The following is a 9,723-nucleotide window of genomic DNA, read 5'->3' as shown; positions in this document are numbered from 1 at the left end:
TTTGTGCACACCTACCATGTGGAGGGACATTCTCTTTCAGTTGACATCTGGGAGACATCTCCTCCAGCTTTAGGTGCTTCTTCTGATTTTTATTACTCCTTAGCAACCAAAACCAGTCCCCAGTTCTCTCTTGAAAGTCAGCTAAACTTTTAGAGTGTTTCTCTTTTTATTGTGGCCTGTGTGGAATCCGTATGCTGAAAATTACAGTGATCTAAGACTCAAGTTGATTTTGGAAAAGATAGTGCATATCTTCTCCCAGGTTAATGTCAATGTTTTTTCACACATTTTTTTGGGAAACAGTTGAACTAAATAACATATGTCAGGTCTATCTCTTACCTTCACTAGCTGTGCCTGGCCAATTTTCCAGGGTGGGTTTTACACCTGACTTTTGCACTGAACTCAGTTAGAAATGTTCCATCAGCCTGCACCAGCAAACAGACAGAGACAGACAGCTGTAGGGTAATACTGTCTCGTATTAGCATAGACATTTCTGAATGAACTTGTCCCCTTCTCAAGTAGAAACTGAAATTTCAAGGGAGCTCTAGAGGCTTAAGTTGTTTTATGGCACTGGAGTTGGTAGATCTGAAAGCATAGCAACTCCTTGGGGCAGGACCATGTCCGTTTTGTTTAGTATTGTATCAAGCTTCCCATTCTGTAAGTAAGTAAAAATAACAACAATGTTACGGTGCATTAGTGTCTGTGTGGGGAGCCCTTGGCTGGCTGCATTATGCGTGTTAGCGCAGACAGTGTAGAAACTCCTCTATAAGAAGCTATGGACAAAAAGATTGTTCAGCCAGTGGTGTGACAGGGGTGTGCAGGATTGATTCTTACAGTGCTGTTTACATTTTGCTAGCAGAGAAAGCAAACCAAAATGGCTTTAGACAGCAATTTCTGAGCAAATCTGGTACCATCTGTATTAATTGCTTTGCCTGTATTGCAAAAATATTTTTCAATCTCTTCAGTCCATACTTAAATAGAATTAATATGAAGTTTTTATGGTATAAACATGCATTCATGCATTCAACATAGCAGCAAATAAGATGGTCAAACGCATTGAGTGTAAAAAAAACCTATGCTACAAAACTAAAGAATATAAGGGATTCAAATAACACGTGATAATAGAAGGAGTTGATGTATACTTTATAGGCATTTTTAGTGAATTATGGGTATTTTCCCTTATTACCCAAACATTTAGATTTAGCTGACCTGCTTTTTTCACTTTTCATCTCCTTCTTTATATACATATGTATAGGACAGTCCCTATTAAATGTCAGATGACAGGGTTATCAGCACCATTCTACTTTCACTCCACCTCCTCTCAAGCCAGTGATGAGGATGGAAGAGTTTGTTTGCTACTTAACAAATAGGAAAGGTGGGAACAACTTTGGAAAAGGTCTCTGTATCTGAAATCTATGTGTCAGAGTCGACTTTGTTAGTTAATTTCAACCATGCTTTTAAGCTGCTGATTGCCAGGAGCTGGAACAATCCACAGAGGAGAGAATCACTCAGTCCTTTCTGCTGTGGCTTTTATATTCTTTCACCAGGCAGCTACTGGTAGGTGTTGGAGACAGGATATTAAGTTAAACGAAACTCTGGTCTGACCCCATAGGGCAGTTCTTTCAGTTTTATTTAGAGCCACATCTCAGAAGTGGAAGAGTCTGTACCTGATCCATTACCCAGTTAAAAGAACATGTTGCAACTCACTTAAAAGCAAATGCAGTCTTAAATTACGCATACAGCAGCTAAAAGTAGCCTCAGCTTAAATGAAAGGGTCTGCTTTCCCAGAGGGCCAGCCGGCTCTGGTTGCCCAGAGTGAGTCTTTTCCTGTGTGGGAGATTCTTTTTTTAAGGCTGTATCTACTTATATCAAAATGCTTCCTGCTTCAGAGGCTACACTAATGCAGGCAAAAAGGGAAAGGTGAAATACCACACACTGCTATTACACACTGTTTAAACAAATATTCTTTTTTTGGACCTATGGAGGTTTGTTGGGTTTTTGCTTTGGTTTTTTTTTTTTTTCTTTTTTCTTTTTGAAGATTGAGCAGACTTTTGGCAGGAGGATAATAAGGACTCCTGAAGGAATTCAACCTGATGGTTTTTTATCATGCTACTAGTGTTTCAAGGGAAAGACAGGGCTGTGGAAAATGCTTTCAGTTGTGGTTCACAATAACACCTATCATCTGCTTGCATGTGGGGCTCCAGTGAGGAGCTACACAAGGGCTTTGTGCCAGCCAGACAAAGCAGAGGTAACTTAAATGGCAGACTACTGCATCTGTAAGAAAATGCTTAGGTAGGAGGCAGTCACCTGGACTAACTACTGGTTTTGTAACAGATTCTCTGAGAAAATAAGGGGTTTTAAGTCATTTACAGGGTCTAGAGGGACAGGGGAGGAAAAGAGAGATGAGGCAGGTGTTAGGTGAAAGTTGGACAGCATTTTCAGAATCAGAGGTCTGAATTCAAACACCTGCCTTTGGATAAGTATTAGGTACCTTTGCTGGATCTTTTCCTAAAACTGCAAGACAATAACTAGAAAGGTTTTGTTGTGGGAAAGCCAACCTCAGATACAGAAATGCCTCTCAGGGTTATCATGCCTGTGCAGGTCTAAATTAGCAATAATATGACCCAAAGGAGAATGCGTAGTACAGATCTGCCTGTTTTACCTTTCTTGCCCTCTCCCTCCTGAAAATTAATCACACATTTTGTTTCATTTTTCTATAAACTAACTTCAGAGCCTCATTCCTTACTCAGTTTGCACTTCACCTCTTGGGTGTATTTTGTTTCTGTTGTTCCATTGTGCTGGCTAAATAATGCAGGAAGACTAATAAATTCAAATATAATTTCTGATTGGTTTAGCATCAGTTTAACTATCTAGAATAATTTAGTGTTATTGGATACTTTATATGATGAGTCCATGATGTTTAGACTAGAAAATAATAAAATGCACTCAATTGATTAAGCTCTTTGTAGGAGTCTAAGAATTAGCATACTGTCTAATGGTGAATAATTTATAATTACCAAGAAGAGCTGATAAAAGGGTTCGGTGCTATTGACTGCCTGACTTGATAACCTTGATCAGCAAGCTTCATTAAAAGAAAAGTCCTAGCTTGAACATAACTCTGTAAAAGCCAGGAGACTACTTTAACACTTTGTCTCTTGAATGGGTTGCTGCTGTTTTGACAGACAGTCCCAAAGTGCTGCCTTTGGAGACCACACATGCTCCAGATTGAGGGGCATGTTGCTAGGCTGACTGGCAACATGTTCCCAAGTGGAAGTTTTCCCTGCAAGAAAAATATCTGTTTTGAAACTAAGTAGTACAGGATATGTATAAAGCAACTTACTGCAAGATTTTGGCCTGCACTTCATTAACTACACTTGTCAGAGTAGGAAGATGAGTTCTGCAGTGGTATTTGCTATACTCTGTAGTCTGTAGTTGGAGACACAGTCTGGTTCCTTTCACACATTTTGCTGAAGTGACAGCTGTTTGAGCCAAATTTAAGGTTAGAGATAACTTGTAGAAATGTAGGAATGAGTAGATCACAGATTTTGGGGTAGACCTGTGGACACTTGTTATTTTTTGAACTGGAGGAAGGTGAATAAGCAAGACTTTCATGGAGAGGGAAAGGTACTGCATGAAAACTGAAAGATACCGATGTGCCAGGAAGGTTGACAGCTCTGCATTTAAATGATCTGTTTTCAAGCACACTCCCAATTCCTATGGCTCAGGTATGGCTGGCAAGTTCTCATTTAGTTTAGAACTGCCCCCAACTCTGACTGACAACATTGAAACAAACTTCTCATTGTTCTCTGGTTCTGATGGTGTGGGTTTGAGCACACCAGCTTTCTGTTTCACCCCACACCTTCACTCTAGTGAGCAGAGAGATCTACTTAAGTGTTTCACACAAGAGCAGAGTAAGAAGGACCTGTGACTGTCATTGGTGCATAGCAGATTTGTCAGAGACACAGATTTGTTATTTCAAGTCAAAATGCAACAACCTTGTATGATTTCATGCAAAGCCTTTGGCATCCTTTCTTTGCCTATTCTTTTGCCTTTTTTTTTTTTTTAATTGGCATGGATAGGTATTACATATTTTGGAAGCTAGAAACACTTGGATTCTTACCCTCTGTTGTAGAAATTTTGAGATATTCAGTTTCAAAATGGACTTTTTGAATGTGTCATCCCTTCTGCGCTTGTTCTAACACAGCAGAACAATTGGTTTGAATGCTTGCCTCTAGCCATACTCTCTTCAATCATCTCCTCAAAGTTTCTTACAGTCAGATCAAAGAGATGGAGCTTTGCAGAATACCTTTTATGGTTTTGAAGACACTTCTTAGGAGCACCGTACTCAGGTGACATTTATATCTGGGCACTCAATAGACATGGATAGAAATGGGAATTGCTGTTGCTATCCAAAGAAATGGCTGCCTTCCCCATATTTTTAGAGTGTTTGCCAGGTGTCATATTAGAAAGGCTGAAGTTATGATGATGGGCTATCTATCAAACCACTGCAGCAAATCATGTAGCAGCAACACTGCTTTGCTAAGAAACAGAAAACTCTCATTTTCAAAAATAAATTTGCATTGATTTTAACACTGGAATGCAGAAGTTTGAATGGATCTTATGTGCCATAAGGTGTCAGTCTGGAAGAGTGAGCAGAGAGGCTGGTTGTGTTTCATTCTAAGATGATAAAAGTTCTCCTGTTTATGCTAATTAGAAAAATGCTTCAGAGAAGACGTTTTTAACTCACATTGCCACAAATGAGAAATCTGAGGTAAACTTGGAAACTTGAAAGTTTCAAATCTCCTTAAACCTTGGGGGTTTAAATTTGTCTAATTGTTTATTGCAGTATAGGTCTAATTTACATAGTGCAACAGTTCAGCACATATACAGCAATTGCTTAAAACATCTTCAAAGCAGTGATGACTAGCTTGTCATAGTATAGAAGAGCCTATGAGAGTAACATGTACTGATACATATAAATATACTACTAATAGTAATAGTACAAACCAATACTGGTTTTGTTGAATTCAAATACCTAAACTCGTGTTGTTTGATTGAGTTTGAAACAGAGAGAATGTTGGAGTTCACATGAAGAAGATATAATATCTAATAATTAAGATTCTTCCTGTTCTTGGAATGTCTGTTTTGATTTTATTTGCTCTTGCAGTTTATTTGAAGGCTACCTTACTACAGCTCTCACTTTGTGGATAGTTTCTAAATATTTTACATTTGCAATAGGTTCTGCTCTCATTGATCATATCAGCAATATCATTTATTCTGTTTCCCAGATGAAATGAACTAACATATTTTATCTGAGATCCTTGGGATGAAATTCTTCTGAGTTTGTCATGCTAGGCTCCCTTTTTGCACAGATATAGACACTTCCAAAACATGAAACACGACCTCCTAAACCAGATATCTAGCATATCTGGCAATTCACATCCATCACAGTCTGCTTTTCTCCTTTATCTGCAAAGGGATCAAAGTGACTAGCTTGGATGTTGTTGTCCACATTGTGGAAGTCTGAAGCTAGATGAGAGGAATCCCGCTCTTGATAGGTACAAATTTGATTATATTCATACTGGAGAGTGCTGTAAAAATATTTGCCAGAAACTTTACTGTCCTTAAAAGCTGGACATAGTGGAAATGTTAACTGGTAGAGGATAGTAGAAGAATAACTCTCTAGTGATGGGTGATAGCCTGGCTGTCCGCAGAACTGAGTTCAACTGGTATATTTCTTCTCTGACTTTAGGCAGGTCATTTGAAGTCATTTTCCATGAAAGGAGGAAGTGTTTAACAGAGCTTCTCTGTCTCACAAGAACTTTGTTCTGATTAATACAATGAAGGCTGTGAACAAGAATTCATGAAACCACATATCTGAAACACACTCTGTGTGCCATCTCAGAATAGAAAAAAAGTGATCCATCTTTTGAAAAATTTAGCACCCACTATTGCCTTTCATTTAAGATGGAAACCTCCTCTGATCACCACGATCTTTCTAAGATAATCAAGACTGACCTCAAAATGTCACCTCCCTGAGCACTTGTGGATATCTCCCATCAAGTCCTGGGGTCTTGTGTATGTCCACTTTGTTTAAATGTTTCCTACCTCCTTAAAAAAGGATAAGTTTTCCTCTCTCCAGATCTTCTTCCTGGAAGTCATAGTGACCTTGATCTTCTCCATGGCTTTTTGTAAAGATTCACACTCCCATTCAGCAGCAGGTCCGCATTTTCCTTAGTCTTCCATTTGCTGTTGTTGTACCCAGAGCAGTTTTTCTTGTTTCCTTTCATATAATTTGTCAGACTGATATCCCTGTGGTCTTTGGCTTCCATAATCTCATGACTGTACACCAGCACAGTATCTTTATTCCTTATGGGTTGCCTGAACCCTGTTTTCCATTCTTTGTACACTTCCTGTTATGTTGGGGTTTTATTTGGAGCAGCTGGTTTACCCCTGCAGACCTCCTACCACCATTGCTCCACAAGGCAGGATAGACTATTCTAGATATTGGAAGAGGTAACCCTTGAAAATCAATCAGCTTTCCTGGGCCCCTCTTCTCTCTAGGACTGTTCCCTTGGAATGCTTCCAATTAGGTCCATGAACAAAGTCCTCTCTTCTGAAGTCCATGGTTGTGATTCTGCCATTTTCCTTGTATCCTTTCACTAGCATTCTGAACTCTAACCTGTCTCATTTTATGAACTTAAGATGCTGTGGTGCATCATTCTTTTTCATTTATTTATACAAATATAGCTGAAGCATACTTTCCAATCCAAGACTGACCTCTACTTCTGTCTCCCATTGCTCCACTGGGACTGTACGTGGATCTACCCTGCAATAACATCGGAGTAGTTCTACAGGATCAAGCAACTTGGAATAAATCTGACCTGAGGTGAGAATCAGGCTCCTCAGTCTTTGTAACAGAACTAACGCTGACTTCTATTACACAGGCTTCTGAAGGATTCTTTGAAATTGTTTTGTGCCTGGACTACCTTTATTTTATTATAGTAATGAAATAATACATCTTTACCAACTCCTCAATGCCCTTTATATTAACAAAGCATGCATTATTTCATCTCTGTCTAATTAATACCCTGTTTAATAGGTATCTCACTTCATGTTAGGTTCCTGTATTCTTAAAAATTTTTACTAATTTAATTGAGAGCAGTCTCAAATTAATTGTATAATTAATCTTGTCAAATTAGGTAACATTCATACAGCACCTTATTAAAGAAACTCGAATATTTTAAATTACCATGCTATTAGGCATTAATAAAGAAGTTCTTCCTCTGTATTGTTCTGCTTTATATCACAAAGAAGGTAATTGCAATATAAATTGCAATATAAAAGCTAAGTTCTATAGTACATTAATAATTAGATATACATTATTCCCCATTAAAGCTTTCTCTCTTATTAATTCAATCATAGAATAGATAAGCCTTTTATAAAAAAGGAATAATACACTCCCCAAAATACTGGGAATGAACTATTGTGCTGATGCCTGAACAACAGGATGGCTAGAACCTGAGTTGTTGCTCAAGTGATGCCTCAGAGAAGCAGATTTCAGCAAAACCTAGTGCTATGTTGCAAGCTACTTAAAGACATATGTAGCTGTGGAAAGCCTTCTTTCCATCACATGTTTGGGAATAAGTGTGTGTGCTGATTTCTTGACTGAAAGTGAGGAGGTAGGCTCCCTGATATGCTTCTGAGGAGCACAGCAGCCTCCTTGCAGGCCCAGAATGAGCTGCCCCAGAGACCTCTGGAGGTGACCATAAGACTGATGTGCAGGACTGGGGAATCGGAGGTGGCGGCTGCCATGTGGGAGAGGAGGGTGGGCGGGCTGAGGAGAAGGGAATGGATAATGAGAAGTGCTATCAATTTTTTATGAGTTTATGGAAATTGTACTCAAGGTCAGAAAGCCCAAATACTATATTATATCTGTGGGTGCCAAAGAGATTTTCATTTATATAATATATTGGTCTAGTATTTTAAATCCTTAATCTTAGTGCCTGTAGTTGTGTATACTAAAAGTGCCCATTAGATTAAATACTTGAGGTACAAGAAATCATCCACACATGAATGCTGAATGAGTAAAACAGCATTTCATATAGGGACATATGCTTGGGTATAATGTGTGGGATACAATAAATTGCAGTGTCAGCCATATATGTAGAACAGCCTGTTCTGATAAATTCCGTTACTGCTGAGGGGAAAAGCCATAAACCAGCAGTGTGAAAGCTGCTCTCATCAAACAGCCACTATTGCTGGCATGTTACAGGTGTATCACACGGGAGTTCACAAAGTGGTCTTTGTGAACATGCTCTACTATGGGGCTGGGAAATCCAACTTCTTCCCCCTCCTTTCTCTTTCAGTCTTCTTCTCCCCTCTTCCCCAGGTAAATTCACCCCTGGATTACTCGGTAGCACACTGAGCCCACGGTCTTTGGTATACATTTAAAACAACTTGGTCATACTCAGCTCTAGCTCCCTTAAGCAGAGCGTTTTGAGTAACAGTTCATCTATTTATTTATTTATACAACTGAACAGGAGAAATGTGTTTTAAAATAAAATGGAACATTGTGTGTATGACATTTAAAGTAAAGAGGGGAGAGGGAAGTGGGGAGATGTTGAACTGAAACATTGCATTCAGCCTGACACTAAGTGTTCACATTTGTTATTTGAGGCTAGACCTTTCTCCTTGTCTTTTTATTTAGCTCTCTTTTTCCACAAAAAAATCCTGTTTCAGAACAGAAATCTACATTTGTTTTGAAATCTTACCAAAAAAATCCTCCTTTATTTTTCTTGGCTGAGACTAATCACCAAATGTGATCAACACTTGCAAATAGGACTTACCTCCCTCTTCTGCCCAAATCTGCTGTCACTTCTTTTTGGTCTCTCTCTGTCACTCTCGTTAGTTTTAATTTTCCTTTTTTCCTTTTTTTTCCTCCCTCTCTTTAGTGATTAAGCTGGTACTGAGCATTTTCCATCCAGCTCTGCCCTTAGGATTCCATTATCCCAACGGCCAGCTACTAAACTGATTAGATACGATTAGGTGATCTCTGGAATGGGGATCCATGCTGACACTTTGTGTTTATTTTGCAGAAATAGGATGTTCACAGGATACAGTATCAGAGAAACCTTTTCCCACTTACTCTCTTTTGAGGACAGAAGCTTCCCAGATTTGTTCTTGGGTCATAGGGATTGTGATAAAACACCTCGTTGCTGCAGACAATGTGCAATAGTTCAAAAGACCATTAAAACATAAGAGGGTAGGTTAATCTGCAAGATGCAGAGTTGGGAAGGACTTCAGGTTCTTTTTTTCCAACAAGAAGTGTGTTAGATAAGAGGAGATGCTGCAGAACACTGATAAAAACTGCAACAAGAATTCCAGGACTTCATACCTCAGCAGGTAGTTTACTGCCAACCTGAAGATTGGCACGAGTAGATGGCTTCCCAAGACAAGTGGGAGAAAAATACCCACATTAACACAACATTTTGAAAAAAGTTTTAAGCACAAATGATTATTTTTCACCAACATAGCAAAAATATCACACACCGTGAAAATCTAATGTGCTACACATCCATGTAGCTGTTACTTCAGTGAGTAATTGCTGTGGGAGTGACACTGCTGTTACCTGATAGGTCTGGGATATTCAAACACTAAGTAGGAGCTACGTGGTCGCTGCAGAACGCAATGCCAAAAAGGTATCATGTTGGACTGCATCCATCA

Source organism: Manacus vitellinus, unplaced genomic scaffold (assembly GCF_001715985.3).
Source record: "Manacus vitellinus isolate BGI_N305 unplaced genomic scaffold, ASM171598v3 scaffold_4_pilon, whole genome shotgun sequence".
NCBI lineage: Eukaryota > Metazoa > Chordata > Aves > Passeriformes > Pipridae > Manacus > Manacus vitellinus.
The sequence above is the reverse complement of the archived record's forward strand: the minus strand, read 5'-3'. Positions refer to the sequence as shown.